Raw genomic sequence first — 14994 nt, 5'->3', positions numbered from 1 at the left:
CTCAGATGTGCCAACCCAAATGTACTAGAGCATGACATTGGGGACTGGGCCGAGATCCAACAACATGCCTATCGAGTGAACCCTGAAAAGGGAGAGAAGCTCCGCAGTGAGGTGGAACTTTACTATGGATATTGCAGGAGTTGGTTGCTGATTGTCTCAAGGGTGGGCAGTCAACAAGTTTTGCATTTAGCCAATGCGTTGCCATTGATCCTAATTTATTTTGACTGCACGTTTTTCTGTATTGGAGATTAGTTTTGTTTGGGCTCGTTTCAAGGGGAGAAGAGTCCTAGAAGCTAGTGAGTTTTAGGAAGACGAGAATTCTAGTGGGGGAAAAATTTGATATTTGTTGTCTTTGGTTTTCCATTTATGTTTTTAGGTTGGACTTTAGCACGTATAGCTCGTTAGCACGTAGGAAGCACTGATTGGTGTCACCTCTTTAGTCAGTATGTGTTACACCTGTGCTGCCTTGTCCATCTCGTTAGTGAGAAGGTGTTTCACCTGAGCTGGTCCAGGTTCTATTTAAGAGTCTCTGGCCCAGTGCTCCAGTTGTCTTGATAGATGTGGAGAGTCAACACCTTTAGTTGCGCGACCTTTTTTGGTCCTGTCTTTAAGTTTCGTTTGCCTCTTCTTGGGCAGATTTAGTAAGTCTCATGGTGGGTGTCTTTTATGCCCCAGTTGTTTTACGAGTCAACTTTCAGTGGACACTCTCATAGTGTCTTTCAGAACCCCTCCTAAAAAACAAGCTTGTATTTTGGGTTGGATATTGCATCGAATTAATATATTAAATCAATGGCATTTCCTTAGGGTGCCCATTAGTCTTTCAGTTGTTAGTCCTCTGTTTGTTCTGTACTAAATATTTCTGTTTATTTTCATTTTATTATTCGTTTTTTCCTGTGAAGCCATTGTGTTGCAACCATGTCTGAAATGTGCTGTATAAATAAAGCTTGATTTGATTTCAACAAATTAACCCAATGACTGGAATGGTGAACACCACCTCTGGCTCTACCAGGGGCTTGAGGTCTCCCACAGCTCTGCTTATGTCATGTTCTGTGGCCTTGCCATTTCTTGACTGCCCCTGCAACACAGAAATAAACACATTTAGTCATATAAAACACTCAAAGTAATGGATATGGAGAATCTCTGTCTTCAGTTACGCCTGGCACCTAAATGTGACTTCTGATCACTCCAAACTGCATTAGGTCTGGATGCACAAAAGTCACAAAGTGCTGCATTAGGTTTAGATCTGCCAGGATGGGCACTGTGTTTGGAATTTCAGTCAGGCCACTGAATATGCGTAAGCAATGTGAAGAGATGGGGTGAATGAGTGGGGAAAAGTACATTTGTCACAAATTACATTCATAATATCAAATAACAAATGCATGTGCCTGAGGGGAAATTAACTTTCATACAGCCAAAAGGGGGTGAGAAATTATACCAATATCAGTGGACAACTTGCACTAATGTAAATAAACATAGATGATGGAACATATTCCCTTTTACTTACGTGATGAACTGCTAAGGGAACATACATATTTACCATCTAAACCATGTGTGACCTCTCTGGTTGTAGAAGTGTTCTTCCTAACCAGTCCCTCAACAGCTCTCTGACTGAGCTCCACCCTCACTGGGTCTTCAGAGGAGAGGAAGGCTGAGGAGGGTTGGAAGGATGAATGGATCAATCAGTCAATAAAGTGTAGAGCTGCTGTCTATGCTGTCTGACAAAATCACTATTTTAGTAGTTCATTAAAGTAAATGAGGCTTTATGACTGCTGAATACCAACAATCAATCACTTAGATCATGTATTTTCAGGTAGAGATACATCCTTGGGACGTCCCTAGCCCATTGAAGTTGACATTTAAAATGGTTAAGGTTAGGGTTTAGGGTAGGGATGTCCCAAGGATCCCAGATAGCGTTGACCATCATGCATTCTTCTGTCTCTTTCACATAGCAGGTGTAAAATAAACAGACAAGACAAGTAGACACACAGTGCATTATGGTCATTGTAGTTTAAAAAATAGCATCTAATTTTTCCAATCTGTATGTGGGGTTGTTAGAGAAGAATGTGATTGTCAGCCCTAACAATCCATTCTAGCAAATCATCAGGCTCTGAAAATGGCTTCATTGATGACGTGTTCCTTCTATTCCAGGGGAAGAGGAACAGAGAAACTTCATCAATTCCACTCCTTCATCAATACAAGCAGTGAATATCTGAAATTCACCCTCACCGTTGATGTGCATGAAACAAGTTATCTGGGCATTTTGATAAAGAGGGAGGGGTGTGGCTTTAGCACAGACCTATACAGGAAGCAGACGGACAGGAATTCCCTGTTATGCGGAGACAGCTTCCACCCTACACCCTAAAAAAGAACTTCCCCATCACCCAATACAGTTGCACACACAGGATTTGTAGTACACAGAGTGACTATGACAAACAAGCCTACTGTCTGGATGAGCATTTCAGACAGCGGGGTTACCCAGAGGAATGGCTGCATGACGCAAGTGATCGTTATAAAAATACAGTGGTGGAAAAAGTACCCAATTGTCATACTTGAGTAAAGAAAACATTTAAAATGTCATTTTAATTTTGTCAATTTAAAATAAAAACATAACTATTTGTACTTATAGGTAACCAGATCGTGGCTACAACTCAGTTACTAAGTCTTTAACCACACTGTGTTGTTACACTGGTGAGTAAAAACTTATGCTTCCTACCCTTTAACTTTTTGTCTGAAAATAAAATATACTTTTTTCTCAACTGCGTCCAGTCAGCAGATGGACTAGATGCCGCTTAGGCCGCTCATTGTGACTCTGTCAAGAATTCAGCATAGCAAGTTTGTATGAAGATCTGGTTATTAAATGGGTACATAGTTCAATAGTAATATCCTCTAAAACGCTCTGGTGACAAACTTTGCTGCCCTGTTTCCAATTGTCCACAAGGCTGGGAGAACCTATTCAAGTAAGTAAGTAAGTAAATAGATTTTGAAAATGTAAAAAACAACGATGTATTATTAGCTAACTAGCTACAGTGCAGGCTAACTCAAATGAGCTGCTAAATGAGCTAGCTAGTTGGCTAGCTAGCTAGCTAGCTATCTAGACAACTTCACATTCTGTATGGATAGATAGCTAAGTGAATTAAATATCACCATCTACCTAACTTCATATTAGCTAGCTATCTAGCCAACTTCAAATATTGTATAGATAGATAACTAGCTAAGTGAATTAAATATCACCATCTACCTAACTTCATATTAACTAGCTATCTAGACAACTTCCAATACTGTATAGATAGATAGCTAGCCAACTAGCTTCTTCAAAGAGGGTGCTGTTCCCTGGCAACACCATACACTACACTATGCACAACCAAAGGCTCTTTTAAAAGGGTGCTGTTCCCGGGCAACACCATAGACTACACTATGCACAACCAAAGGCTCTTTTAATTAACTTCTTATGGCTGGGGGCAGTATTGAGTAGCTTGGATGAATAAGGTGCCCAGAGTAAACGGCCTGTGTGGGAGCAAAACCCATGACCATGATTACATTTCCATTATTAGCAGAATTTAGGCTTTCCATTTTGAAGAGCTGAGACAGAATGGCTATATAAGGAATGGAACATATAGGACCAGGGCCCCGCTACCAATATAACCTATACAGCTGTCAGATGTGGGCGTTAACAAGCAAGCTCTGAGATGGAAAGATAATAATGGAGAAAGGTCAAGGGAAGCTATTTTCATATAGAGGGAGGGGACTCTATATGTTATGCAAAGACAGAATCCTATAAAGGCAGGACTCTGTAATATGAGAATTTCGTCTCTTTCCATGGAGGGGCTCGGCTCTGTTACGTTTGTGATAGGGTCCTTCCATGGAAGGACTCGGCTTTGCTACTTTGTATTAAAGTCTATATTGAATTCACAAGTTCTTGTAAGAGTGTTATATTTCTGAGACAATTTTCCACGACACCACTACTCATAATGTAACTAAACCTGGGGAAACCGTCCATCCGTTTTCCCTCCCTCTGTGACGGGATGAGGCCTGATGCTCGGAGGATCTCCTCCCTCTGCGCAGCGATGCTGGCTGCAGAGAGAAATCCCTCCCTCTGTGACGGGATGAGGCCTGATGCTCAGAGGATCCCCTCCCTCTGTGCAGGGATGAGGCCTGATGTTCGGAGGATCTCCTCCCTCTGTGCAGTGATGCTAGCTGCTGAGAGAATCCCCTCCCTCTGTGCAGGGACACTGGCTCTTTGGAGGATTCCCTCCGTCTGTGCAGGGACACTGGCTGTTTGGAGAATCCCCTCCCCCTGTGCAGGGACACTGGCTGTTTTGAGATTCCCCTCCCTCTGTGCAGGGACACTGGCTGTTTGGAGGATACCCTCCCTCTGTGACGGGATGAGGCCAGATGCTCGGAGGATCTCCTCCCTCTGCACAGCAACTTCGGCTGCTGTGATGATCTGCAGGGATAATATAGAGAATATAGTCATTCCCTAAAAAATCAACCACTTGGAATCTATAACATCATTGACACATACACTGAGTGTATTAAACATTAAGAATATCTTCTCTTTCCGTGACATAGACTAAACAGGTGAAAGCTATAAACTCTTATTGATGTTAATTGTTAAATCTTCTTCTCAGTGTAGATGAAGGGGAGGAGACAGGTTAAAGATTGATTTTTAGACAATTGAGACATGGATTGTGTATGTGTGTCATTCAGAGGGTGAATGAGCAAGACCAAGGATTTAAGTCCCTTTGAACAGAGTATGGTAGTAGGTGCCAGAAGAACCGGTTTGTGTCAAGAACTGCAATGCTGTTGGGTATCAAGAATGGTCCACCACCAAGGGAGGGGGGGGGCAACTCAATAGGAATGTGTTCTTCATGTTTTATTCACTCAGTGTAGATCAATCCCTAGCATATACTTTCATTTGTATGTGTACTGATACTGTAAATACACAAATTATATTAATGTTATCTAAAATATATTATAATACCGTAAGCCTCCCTGCTGCAGGGGCTTTTCCTCCTACAATTTTGAGCTGATTTTCTTCACTTTAGCAATATTTTGTATCTTTGTTATATTTCACATTTATTGTGTTTGGAATGGCACTGTTACTACAGCATTTGATGTAAGTATGTAGGGCAATTACCAATAATGCTCACTGACTGAACATTCAAAATTACCATGGCAATTAATGACGCATTCACATGCCATCGGAAACTTGAAACCTCAGAGTTAAAAAGAATGTAAGAAATTAGAGTAAAGCTTCCTACTGGTTGACACTTCACAAGTGGGAAACTTGAAATCATCATTCCATAACGAGTTAGCGAGTCAGAAATGTCAGAATTTCCTTGTTCCGACTTGAAGGGCCTTCTATGATGTAGGGCAGGTCAGTAACCAAATTATTTTACTGTGCCCAGTCGCACACAGACTTTTATGGTCACACAAGTTGCCACCGGTCGATTCAAAATGAGTAGCCTAACAATTATTTACATGGCCCCAGGTACATTTGCAATCAAATAATTTTTCTGTGAGAAATCAGTAATAGTTGCACACATAGGGTAACAGTCAGCAATTGACAGTGAGCAAGATAAACATAGACGGGAAGTTGACAATAGCTTATTATTAGTGTAAATAAATTGTATTTCTATGGTTGCAGTCCTCAAAGATTGAATTGCATTGAATTGAATTAATGATTTACCGCCCGTAGGGTGGGGTACCGCTAGTCATCATCATTATTATAATCACCATCTCAATCATTATCACCATACCATCATAGACTTATTCTTCTGTATCTGAGACTCATCTGACACTACCTTAGACATGGCAGTCTGCAACTCAATACATTGCCCCTGCATGGTGTTCAGCGTCCCCTGCATGTGGTTAATCGACTGCTTAACATCATTCAGCAGGATCTGAATCTCAAGCCTGCAAGAAATCAGGTGGTTCAACATAGTGAGATGACGAGAGGCTTTAGACCATGCCGATTGGACCAGCTTTAGGATTCTTTCTCACTTAACACCAATCTTATTAGCAATGTAACTTTGTGCAGAAGATGTTACTATAGTGTTATTTAGAAGAAAAAAAGTGTACTTTGTCAGGCGCCAAAAGGATGACGGGATGTCTCCCTGCTCCAGTGAGCTCTGCTGGCAGGTCTTGCTCACTGTTGGATGAACGGGAGCCAAATTAGAGCAAAAATATCTATAGTTGTTCGGCAATGAAACATTCATGGCATAATGGGGATTGTTCTTCCCTGTGAAAAGAATAACAGCTGGGGTTTACTTTCTCACTTTTAGATAATGTAATACAATCTTGAAACCCATCAGAAGTGTAGTGCTTACCTCCATTAAAATATTGGTCCATGTTATTTATGGCTGCATTGTCCACTAGTTCCAACTTGTGATGAGATGGTCTTGATGAAACGATCAAGTCAAAATTTTGTTAGACATTTCAGAGATAGCATTAACAATTGTACATGAGACAGTGCTTCCAGATATTGAGGTATCTTCCTTCTGAGGTATGTAAAAAAAAATCTGGTCACATGAAAGGTATCCATGATTCTAGACTAAGCCAATCATGTATGTGAACCATCCTATGGGTCAACAATGGAATGATTGCTACACAGCTTTCAGGCGACTTTATGTCTTGGGCCTGGATGAACCATTGAAATACAAGTAATATTGTGAATTTGTGATGCATAATTGCCATTGTAATTTGGAATATTCCATCAAAGCTATTTATTTTGACAGACAAAACAACTAACTCTTACGATTAATCACTTGACTTGAGTAACTTAAGTTGACGGAAGTAGCAATTTTATATTCTGACCTAGACACTGACTTGTGCAATGCATAATCTATGCACGTTATTGGCCATTGGACTGCTCAGTCAAAACAACTAACTTTTACGATGAATCACTTGACTGGAGTAACTTGAGTTCGGACATAAAACATTAAAAGTAGGCTATAGTTTGACGCATATCCTTACCTTGGACAAGCATATCCAAAAGGCCTATCCAGTCGTGCGTGAAGATACCTTTAAGCAGATAGAAGCGGGGTACGGGTTGAGACACGCTCGGTAATGTGAATCTGTAACAATGATATAAAAGCACGTTTTCATTTATAATTTACACTGTAGAATGACCTGCAAGCCAATCAGAATCTAGTTTTAAACAATACCGTGGGTTCCATGGAACGTCACAAACATATTAGGCCACTTGCGTCACAGATTACAGTCACTGAACATGGGTTTAATAGCTATATTGGCTATATGTACAGTATATGCACATCGTATTTAATTGAGATTACATTTACTGCACCACTGTAATTATGTAGCCTAATCCTATGAGGATCATATGTGAAATGTCAGAATCATGGCACATGAAAACATAATTAAATAGACTGCAGATTATATAATTCACTGTGACACAATATCCATGAAATTTCAATTAAATTACGTTGAACCAACGTGGAACAAACATTGAATTGATGTATGTGCCCAGTGGGAAGTGATCAATTCGAAATGATTGAATACATACAGTATTACAAAGAAAGAGATACAAAAATAGTTTCGAAAAACTCGAAAAAGTCTATTTTCCCTGGGCCACCCAAAAGTAAAATGTATGTACGCATTACTGTAGATCGCTTTGGATGAAAGCGTCTGCTTTCAAATCTCTGACTCTCTCACACATATTTACAATCTCGCGATGTTTATTTCTGGGGCTTTCACGTTTGCGGGATTTTGTGAAGGAAATGATGCGCAGTAGAGCTCCATGAAATCAGTGACATGGTCAAGATGGCGGCATGAGAGGGTGTAACATTACTAGCTGAGGAACAATTTTAGGGTTTTCTCACAAAGTGTATAGTTTAAGGCTGCAGTTGCAATTTGTTTGTTTCACAAAAAATGATAATTAACCATACAATTAATAATTTTCTAATTAATCAAACCATTGACATATATTTTTTACGATTTCCAACGAACAAGCTAGCTATCGAAAAGTTTCAGCGTGTGTAGTTAAGTTAGCCTGCTAACGTCTTCATAGATAGTAGCATGTAATCAGGACATGACCAAACTGTTGCTGAGATGATGGATGTTGAAACTTCCAAGGAGAAAAGAGGCATTGTTGAAACTCAATCATATGCTTGCAGTGTAAAAAAGGGGGGTGAATGCGATTCATTCCCGAATACCCCAACCAAGGAGCAACTTCCAAAGAAGCTGAGAAGTGAACTATCAATGAGCCAGCTACAGGACAACATCGTCCGCATCCTCACGGCTAAAATCAAAGATAGCGCAGATGTCATGAGCGCAGATGTCATGAGAGGCAGATGTCATGAATGTCATCTGCGCACAGGGAGTGGATCGTCCAAAAGGCTAGTGTCCCTGCGCACAGGGAGGAGATCCTCCTCACAGCCAGTGTCCCTGTGAAGATAGAAACAATCATCCACAACCACCTCCCATCATCCCCATGGTGGCACCACTGTGGAAATGAGATGGTGGAGCGTGCACTCCACCTGTTGATTTCTATTCCAAGAGAAGAGGTCACTTAAACTTACCTAATTAGTAAAGAAATTACCATTGTGAGAATAAGTTGTGATAGATCAAATGTATGGCTCATGTCAGTGTACAGCTGTAATACTTTCATGCATTTTCTACATAAAACAGGTTTAGCTCCATTTTACTTTTACATTTTAGTCATTTAGCAGACACTCTTATCCAGAGCGACTTACAGTAGTCAGTGTATACATTTTCATACTCCAGTGAATCTCTCCAGGATTTCACATGGATTTTTTTTGATATTTGCAGATAAATATGCTAGATTTTGCAGCGACATATATGACATTTTGCATAGCAATATGCAATTGTTTTGTCCAATTTGTTGCAAAAATGCACTGACAAAGGAAAAAACTGTGTTGGCGTGTGGCTTGATTGAACCATATTATGCAGTAAATGTGCGGTGATTGGTTGAAATTGTGAGCCCTCTTTTTGTACTGTGGTAATGGGTCAGTTCTATGCGATAATATTGTGATGATGTGACTATTTTATGCAGAAATTGTTTGGTGATTGGTCAAATTTGCAAGCCCTCATATAATATGCAGGGAATTGTTGATTTTGCAACCAAAACAATGCGATGGTAGAGTCCTGGAGTAACCTCCCAGTAATCCCTGTGACTGCGTGTAGGTTAAGATTGGGTTGTAAAAGAGTATCAGAGCGAGACATTCCTACCTGTCATCTAGTAATTGTTCTGTGTGGTGACATGAGCAGAGTGGCCTGACTTTTCCCACTTATTACAGATGTCCGACTTAGATATTTTGAGCATCCTGCTATGATATAAAAAAAATGTGTGGCTTGCTTCACATTGCTAATATCTTCTTCCTCAGATTGTCTGGGATCCAACTCTGCACAGATGGGTTAACAAAACAGCCCAAGGCTGAGGTACACACTTAAATTCAATGAAATTAAAAACAGTGAAAAACCATTGTATTTTAACTGTGATAATATTACTAACAATTTGGAAAATGTGTTGATGTGTTTTACAGAACAAGTGTGTACCACCACCTCCACCGATGGGGACATATGGATATCAGGGGAACACTGGCAGTGTCCCCAAAGGAGTGAATCCTTACTCTATGAAAGCAGGTGAATATTGCTTTAGAATACATGTGGTTTAACCAAGACTGTGTCAGCCGATCATAGATGTCCCTGGTGGTCTCCTGCTAACACCTTTCCCACTACCAGCAGGTCTATGGGGCAGCAGATACCCTACAATGCATTACAATGATGGGACCAACTCAAAGCCTCCAAGCCATGGGCCTGGACTGCTTCCTAGACAGCTCTCTGGCTTGCTCCCTCCTTCACACTTTGACCTCATGGCACCAATGGTTGTGCCACCTGACACTCTACCCTACTGAGGTATGACTCTAGAAAATCCTTCCACATTGTATCCATTCATCATTAACTGAGATTTTACTTTAACATAGCAAATGGCTGAAGTAGCAAGGATCTTAACTATTTTGAATTTTTGTCCAACAGGCCATTTGCCCAGAGTGGATTTGCCATACATTGATTTTTTCAGCATTAAAAAAGTTCTGCATTTAAAATGTATTAAAAGATGATCTTTTAATTAAATCTCTCCTTTGTGTCCTCATGTGTTCTATCATCATTTACAATGTTTATTGCTTCTGCATTGCTTTACGTTACAGACAAGTATATATTATACACATATATTTTATTTTAGACATTACAAAAACATATTTTGTTTATTTTGGATTTCCTACATTTACTTACTGTGCAGACAAGTATATTTTATACATATATTTAAAATATATATATATATTTTATGATGTATTCCACAGACAGAACAAAATATATTTAGATGCATTTTGAATTCCTAAATGTCAATATTTTTATTTTCTGTGTCACGTGTTTATGCCCATTTTTATGTACATCCTGTATATGTTACCCTTCCAATGAGCTTATCATATAAACTACAACGCGAAAAGTACGGTTTACTTCACTTTTAATCATGTTAGCACAGGTAACAGCCGTTTACAGTCTTTCTTTAGTTTTTCATTCTTACTCTTCCCAATTCACTTAAACTATATTTCTTTATTTCCCATGGGCTTCACCGGAGTACCCCCTAGTGGCTGGAATACAATAAGCCCCTTACAACACCCCCTGCAAAAACGAAATGTTGTTGCAGCCTAGTATCCAAACTGATATGCCCTTTTTAGTAAAAAGAAACAAACAGCATTTATAATTTGCGATTCCTGGCTACTGTAGTGTTGTGGTTTCTTGCAGGTAACCTGCTGTTCCTGGCTGTGGTCAGCCATTTTGGGGCGAAGCTGCACCGGCCCAGGCTCATTGCTATGGGCTGTTTCCTCATGTCTGTAGGATCCTTCCTCACAGGCCTGCCACACTTCTTCATGGGACGGTAAAACAACTGAAATACTGGTTAAACTTGTACTTGTAGAGATATTCCAATGCGGAGGATAGTTTCACTATAGAAATAAAGAAATGTACCCAGTTGTTGATTAATCTCAGTTAACATAGAACTAAAGTCTTGCGTAATTGGTCAGCTGCTTGATAATGTTTTGGGGCCATACATGTGAAGAGAAGGGATTGAGAGATGCTTTAACTGTGATGTGGTAAAGTTGGACCCTGGTGCAGAGAAAAGACCAGAAGATGAAGCAGTGGTTCCAACCAGTGTCTCCACCCCTCAAGGGCCCACTTAACTGCCAAGAGGTCCCAGTTGCCTACATCGTAGTTGCCTTCTGCTGGCGAGAACCGCTTGGAGAGAAAGGTGTGTGGGTGATGTTTCTTGTCCTCCTCGTTCCGCTGTGAAAGGACCGCCCCAGCTCCGGTGTCCGAGGCACCCACCTCTATCACAAAGGGGCGAGTAGGATCAGGATGAACAAGGATGGGTTCGGAGGTGAAATGTCCCTTGAGCTCTATGAATGCCCTGTCAGCCTTGGGATTCCAGCAAAAACCTGCTTGAGTGAGGTGGGACAGGGCTGTATGTGTTCCGGAAGGGTTTTTGGAGAAGATCAGGATGTCGTTGAGGGAAACAAAGACGAACCGAATCAACATATCCCTAAGAGTGTCATTGATGAATTCTTGAAAGACTGCCGGTGAGTTCGATATTCCAAAGGTCATGACTAAATACTCAGTGACCACTAGGGGTGTTAAAGGCAGTTTTCCACTCATCTCCCTCCCTGATTCTCACCAGATTTTAAGCGTTGCGGAGGTCCAGTTTGGTGAAGAATTGGGCTCCTAGGGCCAACTCCAAGGCGGCGGACATCGGATAGGGGGTAACGATTCTTGATCGTAATCCTTTTCAGCCCTCTGTAATCGATGCAAGGACTGAAGTTTGGGTCAGAGACAGAGAGACAAGGGATGCGTTTAGACTGGCAACCCAATTATGATATTCTTTCCACTAATTGGTCTTTTGACCAATCACATTACATGTTTTCGCATCAGCTCTTTTTCTGAGTATATTTGATTGGTCAAAAGTCCAATTACTTAAACAAATGACTGAATTGGGCAGCCTATCTCAACGAAGCCATAGAAACCTGGACATGCTCCAACTGAAATGTTCCATCCTGTCAGGACTTTTTTTGTTCTCTTTCATCCTCTGTAGGTTTGTTGAACATGAGTGGAAATGAAACTCCAGCACACTGGTAGCACTATAGATGTGTGAGTATAACTTTTCCAGGTGAGTTGAACCAGCCTGTGGGTGCGGTGGGGATATTCCTGGGAGGTCTACTGATGAAGAGGTATAAGCTTGGCGTTGTGTCTGGAGCCCAGCTGTCTTTCGTCACCTCCTTCATGGCCTACCTCCTCCTCCCTCTGCAGTCTGGCACTAAGTGTGACAACGTTCAGGTGGCTGGTCTGACCGTGTCCTACAACGGGTAAATATGACATCTGATTGGTTAGTTGGTGGGTTGATAAAAACTAATGTTTTGATCAGTGGAATATGAGGGAGAGTTAGACCAAAACACACATGGGCTTGTGCCGGGGCTCCCTCTTGTGGGAATATACAGTATGGTTGTTACTGAGCCAGGATTCCTGGCTGTTTTGTCACTGTGCCTATGTCAATAATAGTTCAGCAACAATTATTTAAACATCATTATTACCAGCCATTTTCTCTGTCCCCCAGGTCCCCTGGTGTACGATGGCAGCCTGTTGTCAGAGTGTAACAGAGACTGCTCCTGCTTGGCTTGGGAGTGGGACCCTGCGACTTTATCAACCCTCTGTATGTGTCACGATCGTGTGGAAGAGATTCGGACCAAAACGCAGCATGAGGAAAATAAGTCATCTTCACTTTTATTTGAAGAGAACGAACACCAAACGAAACCACTTTACAAAATAACAAAACAGACGAACGTGAAGCTAAACATGAACTAGTGCCTACAAGCAACATAGAACATCGACAACTACCCACAAAAGCCTACTGCCTATGGCTACCTAAAATATGGCTCCCAATCAGAGACAAATGAATGACAGCTGTCTCTGATTGAGACCCAATCTAGGCAGCCATAGACATGACTAGACAACCTAACAATACTCTATCCCATACACATACAACACCCATAGACTAACCAAAACACACACAACATACAGAGCTCCGGCTCTGGACGCTGTCCCCACACCACCATAGTCACTCCCCGCTTCCGTATCCCCCCCCCAATGACCACCCTCCAACTAAACCCACCTAACTGAAGGGGCAGCATCGGGATAAGGGGCAGCACCGGGATAAGGGGCAAGACCGGGATGAGGGACGGCAGCTCCGGGCTGAGGGACGGCAGCTCCGGGCTGAGGGACGGCAGCTCCGGGCTGGCTGGCGGATCCTGGCTGGCTGGCTCTGGCTGGTCATGGCTGGCTGACGGCTCTGGCTGGTCATGGCTGGCTGACGGCTCTGGCTGGTCATGGCTGGCTGACGGCTCTGGCTGGTCATGGCTGGCTGACGGCTCTGGCTGGTCATGGCTGGCTGACGGCTCTGGCTGGTCATGGCTGGCTGACGGCTCTGGCTGGTCATGGCTGGCTGACGGCTCTGGCTGGTCATGGCTGGCTGACGGCTCTGGCTGGTCATGGCTCGCTGACGGCTCTGGCTGGTCATGGCTCGCTGACGGCTCTGGCTGGTCATGGCTCGCTGACGGCTCTGGCTGGTCATGGCTCGCTGACGGCTCTGGCTGGTCATGGCTCGCTGACGGCTCTGGCTGGTCATGGCTCGCTGACGGCTCTGGCTGGTCATGGCTCGCTGACGGCTCTGGCTGGTCATGGCTCGCTGACGGCTCTGGCTGGTCATGGCTCGCTGACGGCTCTGGCTGGTCAAGGCTCGCTGACGGCTCTGGCTGATCCGGTCTGGCGGAAGGCTCTGGCTGATCCGGTCTGGCGGAAGGCTCTGGCTGATCCGGTCTGGCGGAAGGCTCTGGCTGATCCGGTCTGGCGGACGGCTCTGGCGGCTCCTGTCTGGCGGACGGCTCTGTAGGCTCATGGCAGACGGGCGGCTTTGCAGGCTCATGGCAGACGGACAGTTCAGACGCCGCTGGGCAGACGGGCAGTTCAGGCGCCGCTGGGCAGACGGGCAGTTCAGGCGCCGCTGGGCAGACGGGCAGTTCAGGCGCCGCTGGGCAGACGGCAGACTCTGGCCGGCTGAGACGCACTGTAGGCCTGGTGCGTGGTACCGGAACTGGAGGTACCGGGCTAAGGACACGCACCTTCAGGCTAGTGCGGGGAACAACAACAGGGCACACTGGACTCTCGTGGCGCACTCTAGGCCTGGTGCGTGGTACCGGAACTGGAGGTACCGGGCTGAGGGCACGCACCTCAGGGCGAGTGCGGGGAGAAGGAACAGTGCGTACAGGGCTCTGGAGACGCACAGGAGGCTTGGTGCGTGGTGCCGGAACTGGAGGCACTGGGCTGGAGACACGCACCATAGGGAGAGTGCGTGGAGGAGGAACAGGGCTCTGGAGATGCACTGGAAGCCTGGTGCGTGGTGTAGGCACTGGTGGTACTGAGCTGGGGTGGGAAGGTGGCGCCGGATATACCGGACCGTGAAGGAGGACACGTGCTCTTGAGCACCGAGCCTCCCCAACCTTACCAGGTTGAATGGTCCCCGTAGCCCTGCCAGTGCAGCGAGGTGGAATAGCCCGCACTGGGCTATGCAGGCGAACCGGGGACACCACCTGTAAGGCTGGTGCCATGTACGCCGGCCCGAGGAGACGTACTGGAGACCAGATACGTTGGGCCGGCTTCATGGCACTCGGCTCGATGCCCAACCTAGCCCTCCCAGTGCGGCAAGGTGGAATAGCCCGCACTGGGCTAAGCACGCGTACTGGGGACGCCGTGCGCTTTACCGCATAACACGGTGTCTGACCAGTACGATGCTCTCTCACTCCACGGCAAGCCCGGGGAGTTGGCTCAGGTATCCAACCCGGCTTCGCCACACTCCCCTTTAGCCCCCCCCCCCCCCCCAAGAAATTTTTGGGTGAGCCTCTCGGGCTTCCA

The 14994-nt window shown here is 44.1% G+C and overlaps 2 long non-coding RNA genes across 2 annotated transcripts; one reads left to right on the top strand and one right to left on the bottom strand.

Annotated features, from left to right (window-relative positions):
- Window positions 1-3711: 3711 nt before the first annotated feature.
- Window positions 3712-6404, bottom strand: LOC139542038 (uncharacterized). Its single transcript, XR_011668458.1, has 3 exons — window positions 6330-6404; window positions 6082-6151; window positions 3712-4444 (listed from the first exon to the last, which is right to left on the bottom strand). It is a non-coding gene; the product is annotated as an uncharacterized lncRNA (long non-coding RNA).
- Window positions 6405-7759: 1355 nt separating this feature from the next.
- On the top strand, window positions 7760-10113 carry LOC139542014 (uncharacterized). The gene is made up of 5 exons (XR_011668445.1): window positions 7760-8525; window positions 9366-9420; window positions 9525-9624; window positions 9724-9897; window positions 10018-10113. It is a non-coding gene; the product is annotated as an uncharacterized lncRNA (long non-coding RNA).
- Window positions 10114-14994: the final 4881 nt, after the last annotated feature.

The sequence above is a fragment of the Salvelinus alpinus genome, chromosome 17 (genome assembly GCF_045679555.1).
Source record: "Salvelinus alpinus chromosome 17, SLU_Salpinus.1, whole genome shotgun sequence".
Classification (NCBI taxonomy): domain Eukaryota; kingdom Metazoa; phylum Chordata; class Actinopteri; order Salmoniformes; family Salmonidae; genus Salvelinus; species Salvelinus alpinus.
This window is presented reverse-complemented; position numbering and strand designations above follow the sequence as displayed.